At 45.3% G+C, this 17,820-nt stretch overlaps 1 protein-coding gene across 3 annotated transcripts in view; it reads left to right on the forward strand.

Moving 5' to 3' along the window:
* bop1 (BOP1 ribosomal biogenesis factor) overlaps window positions 1-17,820 on the forward strand; it is a 109,397-nt gene that overhangs the window by 24,243 nt on the left and 67,334 nt on the right. The gene's annotated exons all lie outside the window — the stretch shown is intronic.

Genomic DNA, 17,820 nt, shown 5'->3' on the forward strand with positions numbered 1-17,820 from the left:
CGTTAGCATTGCTAGCTATTTTTGACAAACTTTTCTAGCTATTGACATTGTCATTTGTCTAAAGTAAATTTCATAACGTGATGATGATGGAAAAGTTGTTTCCTACTAAATATGTGCCTACTTTAGCAATGACATCGTATTCCCAAGCCCCTATAGTGTAATTTAGGTGATTCATTAGCCCCGGTTCTACTTTTCAGCATCAATATGGCTGTGGCGTCTTTAGCGCGTTGATAACAATGGCAATGACGCGACCGAGTGACGGAGGTGCAACCTATGAATACTTTAGAAATAAGTTGCCCTCTGTTTGAGGCTCTAACAGAATGCAAAAGAACTAGGGGAAATTGTATTGACATGAATGAAAGGATTTAGCAGATTGTAGTGAAACATGCACAATAACCACCATGCATTGTTGTAGCTACGGTACAAGGGTACACTCCTGCTCTAGTGCTTCCTATTACACTGCTGTTCTGTTCCCTGCAGTCTGGTGAACATGTTCTCCAGTCTGTAGTCAGTCAGAGACACTAAACAGATTGGCTTTCACTCGCTCCTCATAACTGGGTTGAAAAAGCAGACAGACACGGTGCTTTTATGGTGTTGCTTTTCAAGTGAGCTCAGAAGCAGCGAATGATGTAGTAGTGTGCTTCATGCCACCGCAACCGAGCAGGAGATCTGTAGGACGGAGGGGTTATTGGCATGTTGGACTATTAAAGCATTATTTTTGTACTCTGCTATTTAATTTACAGGCTCCATTGAGAAGCGTTGAACCCTGCCGCCCTGTGGTTTAGATATTTTGCCAGGCCATACAATCTAGAAACCGTCAGCCATCCAAAACTGTTTTTGGCAATTGGCTCTGGGATGAGGAATGTTGTAGCTAGTGAAGGGCCGTATTGTTCTTGGGAAGGGATTTGCTTTTAAAAGAGAGGGAGGTGGGTTAAATGCCCTGTGAACTAATATAGAACACAACTGGAATCATAACTGCTTACTTTATTTTGTTTATAAAGAGACTGCAGCAGAACTTTTGAAGAGTTTTAGATTCAAGTCACTTCCTCAATAGTGTAGGGAATCCATGTGTGTGAGCCGGAGCCCACCGGTGTCTATGGTGGTACTATGATTCAGGGGTCAGAGAGCGGTAGAGCTAGATATTAACACCATACTTCGGTGCCGATACGATATGTTCCAAACATATTTCTCACCATATGTCTGCTGCAGAGGGACAAGAAAGACTGGTGTGAAAACGAGTTTTGATCAGTCGTTGAAATAAAAGTGCTGAAAACTAATTAGCTCACTATTTAAAAAGAAGTAGTAGTAGTAAAAGTACTGGAGTTTTGGTGCAGGTACAGCCAACTAATACAATAGTAATATTGCGATATATCGTCAAAAATAATATCCTGATATGTAACTATATATATATATATATATATATATTTTTTTTTTTTCCATCATGACCGCAGTGTTTCTCAACCTATTTTTGAACTGTGGCACACCTTGATTGGATAGAAAATTATGCGGCACCTAAAATGTCCCAATTAATTTAGTGTTTATGACCTCCATCTCATCTGGTACATTCTGCAATTCATCTATCTGTAACATTTGATTTTTTATAGATTAATTCGGGTTTATTTGAACTATTTTCATAGTTCCTTACTCATGATCATTTATTTGTGTACCCCTTTAAGAGCGTCCTGTCAATATGTGCTAGAAAGAAGAAGAAAAATGTAGCTCCGGTGAAATAGGTCTTTATGTTTGAATGATTTGGGCTATAGACGAGCGGTTTTCTGCATTCTAAAGGTGCAACCACAGACACAAAGACATGCTCCATTTTGTTTCTAATAAGGCAGAGGCTGTGGTACAGCTAAGCCTAACAAGACTTGCCTGTGCTAATGGTTCTCACAGGCAAGTTAAAATGATACAAATGATTTTGCTTGTGATGCCCCAACTACAATGAAGCAAATGTAACGATAGACTGAGTGCACTAGACTTGAAACAACGATACACATGTTCGGTGGACTTCAGGAGACGGCAGAGAGAGCACGCCCCCATCCACATCGACGGGGCCGCAGTGGAGAGGGTGAAAAGCTTCAAGTTCCTCGGCGTGCACATCACTGACAACCTGAAATGGTCCATCCATCCAGGAGGCTGAAGAAATTTGGCTTGGCTGCTAAGATCCTCACAAACTTCTACAGCTGCACCATTGAGAGCATCCTGTCGGGCTGTATCACCGCCTGGGATGGCAATTGCACCGTCCGCAACCGCAGGACCCTCCAGGACATCTACAACACCCGGTGTCACAGGAAGGCCAAGAAGATCAACAAGGACCCGAGCCACAGCCTGTTCATCCCGCTATCATCCAGAAGGCAGAGACTGTACAGGTGCATCAAAGCTGGGACCCGAAAAACTGAGAAACAGCTTCTATCTCCAGGCCTTCAGACTGTTAAATAGTCACCACTAGCCGGGCTCTGCCCAGTACCCTGCCCTGAACTTAGTCACTGTTACCACCCGGTACTCTACCCTGCACCTTAGAGACGGCTGCCCTATGTACAGTTTAAGTCGGAAGTTTACATACACCTTAGCCAAAAACATTTAAACTCTGTTTTTCACAATTCCTGACATTTAAACCTAGTAAACATTCCCTGTCTTAGGTCAGCTAGGATCACAACTTATTTTAAGAATGTGAAATGTCAGAATAATAGTAGAGTGATTTTATTTCAGCTTTTATTTATTTCATCCCAGTGTCAGAAGTTTACATACACTCAATTAGTATTTGGTAGCATTGCCTTTAAATTGTTTAACTTGGGTCAAACATTTTGGGTAGCCTTCCACAAGCTTCCCACAATAAGTTGGGTGAATTTTGGCCCATTCCTCCCTTGCTCGCACACGCTTTTTCAGTTTTGCCCACACATTTTCTATAGGTTTGAGGTCAGGGCTTTGTGATGGCCACTCCAATACCTTGACTTTGATGTCCTTAAGCCATTTTGCCACAACTTTGGAAGTATGCTTGGGGTCATTTGGAAGACCCATTTGCGACCAAGCTTTAACTTCCTGACTGATGTCTTGAGATGTTGCTTCAATATATCCACATAATTTTCCTCCCTCATGATGCCATCTATTTTGTGAAGTGCACCAGTCCCTCCTGCAGCAAAGCACCCACACAGCATGATGCTGCCACCCCCGTGCTTCACGGTTGGGATGGTGTTCTTCGGCTTGCAAGCATCCCCCTTTTTCCTCCAAACATAACGATGGTCAATATGGCCAAACAGTTATATTTTTGTTTCATCAGACCAGACAACATTTCTCCAAAAAGTACCATCTTTGTCCCCATGTGCAGTTGCAAACCGTAGTCTGGGTTTCTTATGGCGGTTTTGGAGCAGTGGCTTCTTCCTTGCTGAGCGGCCTTTCAGGTTATGTCGATATAGGACTATTTTTACTGTCGATGTAGATGATTTTGTACATGTTTCCTCCAGCATCTTCACAAGGTCCTTTGCTGTTGTTCTGGGATTGATTTTCACTTTTTGCACAAAAAGTACGTTCATTTCTAGGAAACAGAACGCGTCTCCTTCCTGAGCGGTATGACGGCTGCTTGGTCCCATGGTGTTTATACTTGCGTACTATTGTTTGTACAGATGGTGGTACCTTCAGACATTTGGAAATTGCTCCCAAGGATGAACCAGACTTGTGGAGGTCTACAATTATTTTTCTGAGGTCTTGGCTGATTTGTTTTGATTTTCCCATGATGTCAAGCAAAGAGGCACTGAGTTTGAAGGTAGGCCTTGAAATACATCCACAGGTACACCTCCAATTGACTCAAATGACGTCAATTATCCTATCAGAAGCTTCTAAAGCCATGACATCATTTTCTGGAATATTCCAAGCTGTTTAAAGGCACAGTCAACTTAGTGTATGTAAACTTCTGACCCACTGTAGTGAAATAATCTGTCTGCAAACAATTGTTGGAAAAATTACTTGTGTCATGCACAAAGTAGATGTCTTAACCGACTTGCCAAAACTATAGTATGTTAACAATAAATTTGTGGAGTCGTTGAAAAACGAGTTTTAATGACTCCAACCTAAGTGCATGTAAACTTCCGACTTCAACTGTACATAGTCATTGAACACTGGTTACTTTAATAATGTTTACATACTTCATATGTGTATAATACTGTATTCTAGTCAGGGCTCATATTATAACTACTGTTGTACACACCATTTCTGTTAATATACTGTGTATATACACACAACATGTACACTACCAGTCAAAAGTTTGGACACCTACTCATTCAAGGGTTTTTCTTTATTTTTACTATTTTATACATTGTAGAATAATAGTGAAGACATCAAAACTATGAAATAACGCATATGGAAAAAAAAGTGTTAAACAAATCAAAATATATTTGAGATTCCTCAAATAGCTATCCCTTGCCTTGATGACAGCTTTGCACACTCTGTTATTTCATAGTTTTGATGTCTTCACTATTATTCTACAATGTAGAAAATAGTAAAAATAAAGAAAAACCCTGGAATTAGTAGGTGTGTCCAAACTTTTGACTGGTACTGTACATATACACTGAGTGTACATAACATTAGGAACACCTTCCTAATATTGAGTTGCACCCCCTTTTGCCCTCAGAATAGCCTCAATTCTTTGGGGCATGGACTCTACAAGGTGTCAACCTTTCCACAGGGATGCTGACACGTGTTGACTCCCATTCTTCCCACAGTTGTGTCAAGTTGGCTGGATGTCCTTTGGGTGCTGGATCATTCTTGATATACACACAGGAAACTATTGAGCGTGAAAAACCCAGCAGCGTTGCAGTTCTTGACACAAACCGGTGCGCCTGGCACCTAATACCATACCCCACCCTGTTCAAATGCACTTAAAACTTTTGACTTTCCCATTCACCTTCTGAATGGCACACATACACAATCCATGTCTCAAGGCTTAAAAATCCTTCTTTAACCTGTCTCCTCCCCTTCATCTACACTGATTGCAGTGGATTTAACAAGTGACATCAATAAGCAATCATAGCTTTCACCTGGTCTGTCTGTCATGGAAAGAGCATGTGTTCCTAATGTTTTGTACACGGTGTATATTTTATATTCTGGAGTCTAACCTTGCTCTTTCTTAATTCCTTTTTTTTGATTTGTGTTTGTTTTGTATTGTTAGCTATTACTGCACTGTCGATGCTAGAACCATAAGCATTTCAATGTAGGCTATTATCAGAGCGGCACTGGTGCTCTCAACTCAAAATTCCATTCTCATTCCACAGGTCACATTTTATAATTGAGTGTTCCAAATACTTATCATGATTAGGAAAGGTTCCTCGGCACAACTGTGAGTTCCTCAAGGCGCTCTGGTTGAAAAAAAACTGCACTAAATAATAGGAGATGTAAAAGAGGAAAGGGAGGGATATAGGGAAGAGGGGAAACGAGGGATGTCAAGTAGAGTGACTGCTGGGTAGAGGGATGGAACGAACGGGAGAGGAAGGTAAGAAGAGGTGTTCCAGAGAGCATCTCCCACTGAGGGAGAGGCAGAAACCCACCCTCCTCCAAGGGGCTTCTTCCTGATCCTTCCTCTGATGGCTTTAGCCTCACCTCACCTACTCAGTCTAACAGTGTCAAAACACACCTCTATGGAGAGATGGAATGAGTCTTTTCTCTCTTAATCCTCTTATTTCATTGCAATAGATTTTTTTATTTTTTGTCTCCAAGTATTAACTTTCCCCTTATTTAAGGATTTACTCTCTTCAACCCTTGAGCCTTCGTCTGGTCTGCTCTAGCCTGTGTGGTCACGGTGTTGCTGCTGTCCCGCATGAGTGGAACCACGGTGGTCCTGGCCTGTTTGGTCTGCGTTAAATTAGCCCCCTGCCTGGGGACAGCAGATAGGGTTCCCTCTCAGGCCTCCCAAAGCCTCCTCGCCGTCCCTTCGCAGGCAGCCCTCCGTCTGCGCACAAGTTGTCTACAAATAAAACGGCAGACGGCCAATAATCTCGCTATTATTTTTTTTTTACATCCCCCTCTCCTCTTCTTACCTTCCTCCTTTGTAATAAAGGGCTATTTCCTGTTTCGCGGAGTGAAGGGGGAATACGTGAGACTGCAGCAGCGCCTGTCCGAGGCCTCCTCGCCGGCAGGAAGGGGCTTTTTCCCCCGCAATGGCTTTTCCATGTGCTCTGTGAGATGAATGAAGACACATTGTGGAATAGAGGGAGGGGAGAGAGAGAGAACCCGAGCTCCCAACTGTGCCTGCTGCTTCCTGCCTCTGCGCAGCTACTGCTCAATGGGACCTGTGCACAGAATTCAATTCAGTAGCACACTAGACAAGGAAGCCGTAGCCGATGTGAGTAAGACATTTTTAAACAGGTTAACATTCACAAGGCCGCAAGGCCAGACGGATTACCAGGACGCACACACAGATCATGTGCTGACCAGCTGGAAAGTGTCTTCACTGACATGTTCAACCTTTCCCTGACCCAGACTGTAATATCTACATGTTTCATGCAGACCAACATAGTCCCTGTCCCCAAGAATGCAAAGGTAACCTGTCTAAATTACTTTCGCCCTGTAGCACTCACATCTGTAGCCATGAAATGCTTTGAAAGGCTGGTCATGGCTTACATCAACACCATCATCCCAAACACCCTGGACCCACTCCAATTCGCATACCGCCCCAACAGATCCACAGATGACGCAATCTCTATTGTACTCCGCACTGCCCTCTCCCACCTGGACAAGAGGAACACCTACATGAGAATGCTTTTCATTGACTATAGCTCAGTGTTCAACACTATAGTGGCCTCCAAGCTCATCACTAAGCGAAAAACCCTGTGATTGAAGAACTCCCTCTGCAACTGGATCCTGGAATTCCTGACTGGCCGCCCCCAGGTGGTGAGGGTGGGCAACAACCCATCCGCCACGCTGACCCTCAACACGGGGGTCACTCAAGGTTGCGCGCTTAGTCCGCTCCTGTACTTCCTGTTCACACACGACTGCGTGGCCGTGCACAACTCCAACACCAGTCATTTAGTTTGCTGACAACACGACAGTGGTTGGTCTGATCACCAATGACAATGAGACAACCTATAGTAATTGTGGTGCCAGGAAAACAACCTCTCCCTCAACGTCAGCAAGACAAAGGAGCTGAGCGTGGACTACAGGAAACAGTGGACGTCGCTGTAGTGGAGTGGGTCGAGAGCTTCAAGTTCCTCGGTATCCACATCACTAAGGAATTACAGTGCATTCGGAAAGTAGGGGAGGGAATGGCCTGCAGGGATGTAGCTCAGTTGGTAGAGCATGGCGTTTGCAACGCCAGGGTTGTGGGTTCGTTTCCCACGGGGGGTATAAAAAATTATGTATGCACTAACTTTAAGTCGCTCTGGATAAGAGCGTCTGCTATATGACTAAAATGTAAATGTAATGCGTCCTCCGAAACATGACCCGCCAAACCGCGCTTCATAACACCGGCCCACTTAACCCGGAAGCCAGCCGCACCAATGTAACGGAGGGAACACTGTTCAACTGACGACCGAGGTCAACCTGCAGGCGCCCGGCCTGCCACAAGGAGTCGCTAGAGCGCGATTGTGCAACGCCCTATGGGACTCCCGATCACGGCCAGTTTTGATACATCCCGGGATCGAACCTGGGTCCAAGAACACAGTGGCCTCCATCATTCTTAAATGGAGGAAGTTTGGAACCACCAAGACTCTTCCTAGAGCTGGCCAAACTGAGCAATCGGAGAAGAAGGGACTTGGTCAGCGAGGTGACCAAGAACCCGATGGTCACTCTGACAGAGCTCCAAAGTTCCTCTGTGGAGATGGGAGAACCTTCCAGAAGGACAACCATCTCAGCAGCACTCCACCAATCAGGCCTTTATGGTAGAGTGGCCAGACGGAAGCCACTCCTCAGTAAAAGGCACATGGCAGCCCGCTTGGAGTTTGCCAAAAGGCACCTAAAGGACTCTCAGACCATGATGATCAAGATTCTCTGGTCTGATGAAACCAAGATGGAACTCTTTGGCCTGAATGCCAAGCATCACATCTGGAGGAAACCTGGCACCATCCCTACGGTGAAGCATGGTGGTGGCAGCATCATGCTATGGGGATGTTTTTCAGCGGCAGGGACTAGGAGACTAGTTGTGATCGAGGGAAAGATGAACGGAGCTTATTACAGAGATCCTTGATGAAAACCTGCTCCAGAGCGCTCAGGACCTCAGACTGGGGCAAAGGTTCACCTTCCAACAGGACAACGACCCTAAGGACAACAACCCCTAAGCACACAACGCAGGAGTGGCTTCGGGACAAGTCTCTGAATGTCCTTGAGTGGCCCAGCCAGAATCTGGACTTGAACCCGATCTAACATCTTTGGAGAGACCTGATAATAGCTGTGCAGAGACACTTCCCATCCAACCTGACAGCGCTTGAGAGGATCTGCAGAGAAGAATGGGAGAAACTCCCCAAATACAGGTGAGCCAAGCTTGTAGCGTCAAACCCAAGACTCATGGCTGTAATCGCTGCCAAATGTGCTTCAATAAAGTACTTAGTAAAGGGTCTAAATACTTATGTAAATGTGATTTTTTCCGTTTTTTTATTTATATACATTTGCAAAAATGTCTAAACCTGTTTTTGCTTTGTGATTATGGGGTATTGTGTGTAGATTGATGAGGGGAAAACTATCATACATTTTAGAATAAGGTTGTAACAAAATGTGGAGAAAGTCAAGGGGTGTGAGTACTTTCTGAATGCACGGTATAATAGTCCACACACACCAACACAGTCATGAAAAAAGATTTGGCATGGGCCCTCAGATCCTCAAAGTTCTACAGCTGCACCATTGAGAGCATCTTGACTGGCTGCATTACTGCCTGGTATGGCATCTGCTTGGCATCCATCCACACAGCACGTACGGCTCAGTACATCACTGGGGCCGAGCCTGCCATCCAGGACCTCTATACCAGGTGGTGTCAGAGGAAGGCCTTAAAAATTGTCAAAGACTGTTCTCTCTGCTACCGCACGCACGCAAGCGGTGCATTGATGCACCAATTCTGGAAACAGGACCCTGAACAGCTTCTACCCCCAAACCATAAGACTGCTAAATAGTTAGTTGGTTTGCTATTGTTTAACTATCTGCGTTGGCCCTCTTTGCACTAACTCTTTTGACTCATCACATACGCTGCTGCTACTGTTAATCTGTCATGTTGCCTAGTCACTTTATCCCTACCTATATGTACATGCAGTTTCTACCTCAATTAACTCGTACCCCTGCACATCGACTCGGTACTGGTACCCCGTGTAGTTATCGTTACTTGTGTATTTATTCCTTGTGTTATTATTTCTCTTTTTCCCTCTGCGTTGTTGGGAAGGGCCCATAAGTAAACATTTCACTGTTAGTCTACACCTGTTTACAAACCATGTGACAAATAAAATTAGATTTGATTTAGGGAGTGTGTGTGCTAGGGATCAGGAGCTTGGGGGGAGGCTCAATTGGGAAATTGGTAATCAGAACTGTGTTGTCAGTGCTGCCAAAGCTTTTAACAGGCTGGGAGAGTGAGCGAGTGCATGTGTGTGTGTGCCCCCAGTCTTGTGGCTGTGCTCACAGCGGAGCCTCGCGTTTGGCTGTTCTTGTGAGGCTCGTCCAGGGAGGAGAAGCTGGAATGCTTTCGGACAACGAGGCTGTGATTTTGACGGGCCACAGACAACCATAAAATGTCTGGGTGCTGCTTCAGCAGAGACTTGGACAGCTCTCTTGAAGCAGCAATTGATATTTAGGACATCCATGATGATGCCCCCCACCCCTGAACTCCTCATCCCAGATCCTGTCTACTTAGTCTGGGTACCCCTGCCAAGCCCCTACGATGCAAACACAACTCTGGGTCTTGGTCCAGCGTGGTGGGGCCTCTGTGGTGCTAGTAATAGACAGTAGAGCTGATGAAATCACTTTTTTTTTTGTTTCTCTCTCTCTGAGTAAAGCTGTATTTCTTGCGAGACTACGGCACAAGGGTAGATTACATCAGAATTTTAAGTTAGGAATCAGTGAAAAGCGACAGACTTAAAGTAAAACATCCTTGTTCTTTTGTCTGCTGTAGGCACATGAAACTTGGTAGGCCTACGTGTTTGGTGCATTCAACACTTTGACATGGCATAATATCCATTTTAGTGTGTGCATTACTGACCAACCGGTTTGTTGGACATCTTTTGACTTTATGGAGATTTGTCGTTGTAAGTCGGACTGTACGGGTCATGTTGAGGACCATATCTGGCAATCACATTGAGCAGTTCAGTGGTTGGCGAACTCCAGAGCAGATAGCAATGGCCCATTTGAAGTGAGGTGTGGGCTCAGGATAGGGGAGAGGGAGATGCATACTTGGCAGCCATTTTAAACTCTCCACCTGACAACCTTGGATGACCCTGGGATGCTGTGCTGCTTGATTTACCAGCAGGTCCACAGGAACAGAACACAGTTCAGCCCGTCTTTTGAGTGCACCCTTGGGTGTAGAACCAACATTCGTGCCAAGACGAGAGTTTCCAGAGAGCTAATTCATATCAACATGCACACCACACCAGCACATTGCGTCTCTTGAGCGGTGCTGGGAATCTAATAAGACACACAACTCCATCATCATCATTGATGAAAATTATTCTGCGCTCGTACACATGGTTTCCTTTCCATGTTTCGGTCAAATCAAGCCTTTTTTCATGACCTCAAGATCGAAGTTCCTTCAATAGCTTGCCTATATCTAACATCTAGGATATGTTAGGGTTAGGTTCCTCTGCTGTGAGACGGCCTACGCCTTTTATATATTTCTCTCCTTACATCCTAAATCCCTTTCTCCCTTCTGTTATTCCAGCCTAATCAATGACAGGAGCGTTTCAGACGTAGACTGGCTTTAATTGTGTGATCCTATCTGCTTCAGGAAGGCTGTTCCTCGCTCAGAACTCTCAGGTGCTCGGGAGCAAGCAGCCTATAGGAGGCGGCTTATTTTCATTTCATTACCAACCATAACAAACAGGCTCGCGACGATGTGACCTGTTGGGTGTCCCGTTTAACCAAGAGCTTAGAGACCAGACTCATATCCCTCCTCATCCTTCTTCCTCATCCTCCTCCTCCCACCACCTCCTTCATCCTCTTACTCTTTCACCCTCCTCTTGGAAATCTGATGAAACCAGATTTTGAAAATGGGGGGGGGGGGGGGAAATAGAGGCCCTTATGTCTGGAAGAGAGTTTTTTCCGTAAAATTTTGGTAATCCCAAAATTTAATTTTGTGATTGGGATGTCTCCAGGTGGCGGTTTCTAATGCCTTCCAGATGGTATCCATGCCGCTTCCAGTCGGAGTTGTGATGGCAGTAAAAACATTTTTAAAAGTTGGGATTTTCACAGTTGGGCAGGACTGGGATTGGCAGCTCTGACTGAATGAGGGAGACCAGACCACAGTGTCCTCCTCTGTTTCTATTAGCACCCCTGATTGACAGCAGACACAGAGAGAGGATGGTTATATTTCCAGTGTTGAAATCCTGGACCAGCTAGAAAGGACAGGACACGGCGTGATCTGGACCCAGTGTCACTTTTGGCTGAGGAGGTCAAACTTTCCTTTGTCTCCTTCCACTTTTCCCCCTCTCTCTGTCACTCTTGTCTGTCTCCATCTCCCCTCCCTCTCACTATGTCTCTTGCTTTTTTCTTCCCTCCCTCCCCTGTCTTCAGTGTTCAGCCTCGATGCACTGATTGAGCCAGAGTCTCGTCGGGAACAGCGTGTTAATTGTTTCAGGTTCCTCCTGAGTGTAGTAGCTACGGTAAAATGTAACAAAAACCTGCCTGTGTGGATTAGGGAAAAGAGAGCCGGATATCAACTCTGAATTCAGGAGAGGCCCAGAGGCATGTTTAGCTATCGGTGAGTTTGCTGGCTGTTCCCTAGCTAAACTGAGGCCATGGGCAATGGCCTCAAGCCTCTACCAGGTCCCTCTTCCCTATTATTGAGTTTAGAGCCATCACCAAGGGAGTTCAATTTTTTCCTCTGGTCATGTAGCTGCGTTCCAGCCATGAAATCTAATCAATTAAGGGAACGTGGACCAGGGGGTCTATTTCAACACAACCCTAGACCAGGAAGGGGCCTGAGGAGTAGGCCTGATATCACCCCCTCTCCCAGTGCATGGAGAGCCTACATATATCTATCTAATTTATTTTCACTCACTCACTGGCCAGTTTATTAGGTACATGTTCACAAGAATTGATTACTCCTACAGACAGTGAGTCATGTGGCCGTTGCTTGCTATATAAAGCAGGCAGACGGGCATTGAGGCATTCGGTTACTGTTTGATTGAACGTTAGAATGTGCAAAACAAGTGACATAAGCAACTGAGTGTGGTATGATCGTCGGTGCCAGGCACGCAGGATCAAGTGTATCAGAAACGTCCGCCCTCCTGGGTTTTTCATGCACGACAGTGTCTAGGGTTTACCGAGAATGGTGTAACAAACAAAAATCATCCCAGTCAGCAGCAGTCCTGTGGGCGAAAAATATCTTGTTGACTGAGAATCGTATAAGCTAACAGGCAGGCCACAAACATACTGCGCCATTATTTGTAGAACAGTGGTGTGCAGAACGACATCTCGGAACACACAACTCGGATGGGCAATTGCAGCAGACGACCACACCAGGTTCCACCCCTATCAGCTAAAAACAAGAAGAAGCATCTCCAGTGGGCACGCGATCACCAACACTGGACAATTGAGTGGAAAAACACTGCCTGGTCTGACGAATACCGGTTTCTGTTGCATCATGCTGATGGCAGAGTCAGGATTTGGCGTAAGCAAAATGAGTCCATGGATCCATCCTGCCTGGTGTCAACGGTACAGGCTGGTGGCGGTGGTGTACCGCCGTCAGCATAGATCAACACCCCTGTGGAATGTTAAAGACTCATAGAATCTGTTCCCTGAAGAATTCAGGCTGTTCTGTTTTCCAAGTAGGGTCCAATCCAGTACTGGATGGGTGTCCCTAATAAACTGTGTGTGTATATATGCAGTGCATTCGGAAAGTATTCAAACCCCTTGACTTTTTCCACATTTTGTTACTTTACAGACTTATTCTAAAATGTATTTTTTTTAAAGTATCTTATCTACACACAATACCCCATAATGACGAAGCGAAAACAGTTTGTACTTTTGAAATCAAATTTTATACAATATACAAATCAGATACCTTATTTACATAAGTATTCAGACCCTTTGCTATGAGACTCGAAATTTAGCGCAGGTCCATCCTGTTTCCATTGATCATCCTTGAAATGTTTCTACAACTTGATAGGTCTCCACCTGTGGTAAATTCAATTGATTGGACATGATTTGGAAAGGCACACACCTGTCTATATAAGGTCCCACAGTTGACAGAGCAAAAACCAAGCCATGAGCTCAAAGGAATTGTCCGTAGAGCTCCGAAACAGGATTGTGTCGAGGCACAGATCTGGGAAAGGGTACCAAAAGAAATTCTGCAGCATTGAAGGTCCCCAAGAACACCGTGGCCTCCATCATTCTTAAATGGAAGAAGATTGGAACCACCAAGACTCTTCATAGAGCTGGCTGCCCAGCCAAACTGAGCAATCGGGGGAGAAGGGCCTTGGTCAGGGAGGTGACATCTCTGGAGTAGTTGTGACTATCCCTGAAAATAGTTGTGCAGCGACACTCCCCATCCAACCTGACAGAGCTTGAGAGGATCTGCAGAGAAGAATGGGAGGAATTCACCAAATACAGGTGTGCCAAGCTTGTAGCGTCATACCCAAGAAGACTTGAGGCTGTAGTCACTGCCAAAGGTGCTTCAACTAAGTACTGCGTAAAGGGTCTGAATACTGTAAATGTGATATTTCAGTTTTTATTTTTTATACATTTGCAAAAAAGTATAAAAACCTGTTTTTGCTTTGACCTTATGGGGTATTGTGTGTAGTTTGATGATGGAAAAAAATCATGTGGAAAAAGTGAAGGGGTCTGAATACTTTCCGAATGCACTGCATATATGTGTACATACATGCATACATACATACATACATACATACATACATACATACTGAAGAAAAATGCCAAATGCAACACTTTTCTAAGATGTTTTTCTGAGTTACAGTTCATTATAAGGAAATCAGTCAATTGAAATACAATCATTAGACCCTAATCTATCGATTTTCACATGACTGGGAATACAGATATGCGTCTGTTGGTCACAGTTACCTTTAAAAATGTAAACTAAAAGCAGGGGCATGGATCAGAAAACCAGTCAGTATCTGGTGTGACCACCATTTGCCTCATGCAGTGCGACACATCTCCTTTGTACACGCCGATCCAGAGCATCCCAAACATGCTCAATGGGGGACATGTCTGGTGAGTATGCAGGCCATGGAAGAACTGGGATATTTTCAGCTTCCAGGAATTCTGCACAGACCCTTGCGACATGGGGTTGGGCATTATCATGCTGAAACATGAGATGATGGCGGCGGATGAATGGCACGACAATGGGCCTCAGGATCTCGTAACGGTATCTCTGTGCATTCAAATTGCCATCGATTTAAAATGCAATTGTGTTCATTGTCCGTAGCTTATGCCTGCCCATACCATAACCCCACCGCCACCATGGGCCACTCTTTTCACAACATTGACAACTGCTCACTCACACGACGCAATACACGCTGTCTGCCATCTGCCTGTTACAGTTGAAACCGGGATTCATCACTTCTCCAGCGTGCCAGTGGCCATCCAAGGTGAGTATTTGCCCACTGAAGTCTGTTACGACGCCGAACTGCAGTCAGGTCAAGACCCTGGTAAGGACGATGAGCACACAGATGAGCTACCCTGAGACGGTTTCTGACTGTGCATAAATCCTTCGGTTGTGCAAACCCACAGTTTCATCAGCTGCCCGGGTGGCTGGTCTCAGATGATGTCGCAGGTGAAGAAGCTGGATGTGGAGGTCCTGGCGTGGTTCCAAGTGGTTCGCGGTTTTGAGTTCAGTTGGACATACTGCCAAATTCTCTAAAATTATGTTGAGGGTGGCTTATGTTAGAGAAATGAACATTCAATTCACAGCTCTGGTTGACATTCCTGCAGTCGGCATGCCAACTGCATGCTCCCTCAAAACTTGACATCTGTGGCATTGTTGTGACAACTGCACATTTTAGTGTCCTTTTTTATTGTCCCCTGCACAATGTGCACCTGTGTAATGGCCATGCTGTTTAATCAGCTTCTTGATATGCCATACCTGTCAGGTGGATGGATTATCTTGGCAAAGGAGAAATGCTCACTAACACGAATGTAAACAAGTGTGTGTGCACAACATTTGAGAAATACGCTTTTTGTGTGAACATTTCTGGGATCTTTTATTTCAGCTCATGAAACATGGGACCAACACTTTCTGTGGGACCAACACTTTGCATGTTTGTGTTTTCAGGAGACCAGCACCAATAACTTCGGTGTGAGTCCTGTCTTTTTAAATGGGATAGCAGAGATCCCATACATTTGTGAGACTGGAGAACATGTTTCATGTATGTATGGAGAGGATGTTTCAATGCTGTGGTCTAGTTTGTTAAACAGGTGGCCCCATGCCCTGTACGGTCTTCCTCTAGTCTACAGTATTTAACTCTGTTTCTCTCCCCCACTCCTGTTCATTCAATTCATTTGACTCCCAACCGAACTCCCTCCCGACCGACCTCCCTCCCCAAATATTAAGTATTTTTATATTTTTACAACCAGTAAAGTCCATGTTGTTCAAGAGTTATGATCATACACCGCAAGCCAGGTACATCAGCATCGGTCGGAGAATGGGGCCTTGCGTTTGACGGCTGGAATGAAATAACCATTGCCAGCCCTCAGCGGCCACAAAAACGTCCTTTATGGAAATCAATGTAGCCGTCAAGAATAGTGGATATGGGTGAAGTGCCGTTGGTTGGTTGCGCCTTAACCCAAAGACATCATCAACTCTAATTTTCCAATATCTGTGTTTTGATTTTAACTCAAAATGACTGCTTATTCGCTCACAATAGATTATTCTGTTTTTCCTCTCCTTTATTAGAGGAACAACCAGACCTGACGTTCGAATAGGGTCTAGGGTCTTTTTGTTTAGCTTTTTCTCCCTCAGCCATTTGGAAGACATTTTAGTTGAAGATGGATGATTAATATATTTTGTGCTAGACATGGCCTTGGTTTTTATGAAATGTCTGCTATTAAAAAACAGAGTGATTTTGTTCAAGAATCCATTCTTAAAGATTTATCCAATTAAACCTAATAGAACGTGGGTGGCGTTCTGTTAACAGCATTAGACGGTAGGACATTCATAAAGATTCCATAAGGAGACATATTGGCCCCTCTCCCGCCCACTGACTCCCACTCCCATACTCTGTTGCCTTCCAGTTGGATGTCATGATGCTAAACATGTATTTCTCGATATTATGAAGCCTACTTTTCCAAAGTAGAGTATTTTTCAATCCAACCCATTTTGAGGATTTCTACCTGGGTAAAGATACCTACAGTATGTGAATGCCTGTCCATACCTATTTGTGACTGTGAGAGATTTCCACTTGTGACCACTCATTTTTGACACACATTTTTGTCATCGCCTCAAATGGCTTCCGTTCCGTATCGTTCTTGGAAACAGTCCGGAGTCTAGGCCTACCCCCGGCCACCTGGTCTCATTTTACCCCCCCCCCCCCACAATATTTCAATTCCATACTGGCTGGTTATGGGTTAAGTCAGTCCACATATTCGGTGTGGTCATCTGAATGCAGCCTGGCCGGTGCTGACGTGTATGACACGGACCCTGAAACACTGTCATGATTGATGGAGTCCCCTTAGCAGGTTACCTAGTAGATGCATTCAGTGTCTCCTCACACAGTCTGATATTGATTAGTGTGCTGTGCTGCTCTGGGCCCCAGGCCAAAAAAAGTACAGTGAGAGGCCTCAGAGGAGCTGGTATATCATTTGCATTGGCCCAGGATGAACTACTTACCAAAATGTTCCTGTCCTAGGGACACAAAGGTTTGCATTCAGGCTCTGCAGCACTGCTGAAATCAATATGGTGATAAAATTGACAGATAGGTAGTAAATTATGTGGAATCTTGGCCTGTCACTGCACTGTCAGCAGGAAATCTCTTTTTAATAGTATTTTTAAGGAGAAGCAGGGTTGTGTTTTTGTAAGTCGGTGGGGGAATGTTGATCCAGAGCTGCTTGTCTGGGTGGGGGGTGGTCTTAAGAAGTGGCTGGGCGAATCGCGTGCTGCTCCGACAGAGCAAACGGGACCCCCGGCCGCGGCACGCCGGACCCTTGCAGGTGCGTGAAGGTGGAGGGTGTTTTTAAGAGAGGAGGGAGGAGGTTGGGGGGGAGAGTGGGGCTGCCAAAGCAGCCACCTGTCGTTCCGTGGTTTTTAGGACTTCCTTCTCATCCGGTATTCAGCACGGCTCCCAGTTGGCCCAGTGTGTGTCCTGTTGCCAGAAGGCCTGATTGAAACCAACTGCCAGCGGGGGCTTCCATGTGTTTCGGTTGTAAGGAGGGGTTCGGAGATGGGGGTGGGATTGTGAGGCGAAACCCTGGGGAGGGAAGCGGGGGACGGGGGTTTGAGTGAAGAGGGGTGGTGGTGAGTGTTGACTGGGATGTGGGGCAAGCAGAATGCTTGAAGCGCTCACCTTCGGCACAGCTGAGAGATGAGATGTCTAGACTGCTTTATTTCTCCTTCACACCAGGCCGGGCCCGGTTCCCCCACTTTCTCTCCCCTGTCAGAGCGGCACAGTTTTTACAGAGACTGGGGTTGTAAAAATCCTTTACGGCTCTGGGTCTACTAGGAAGAAAATGAGGAAGAGAGGAGTGTGGCAGAAA

Source organism: Coregonus lavaretus (genome assembly GCF_964263955.1).
Source record: "Coregonus lavaretus genome assembly, chromosome: 7".
Classification (NCBI taxonomy): domain Eukaryota; kingdom Metazoa; phylum Chordata; class Actinopteri; order Salmoniformes; family Salmonidae; genus Coregonus; species Coregonus lavaretus.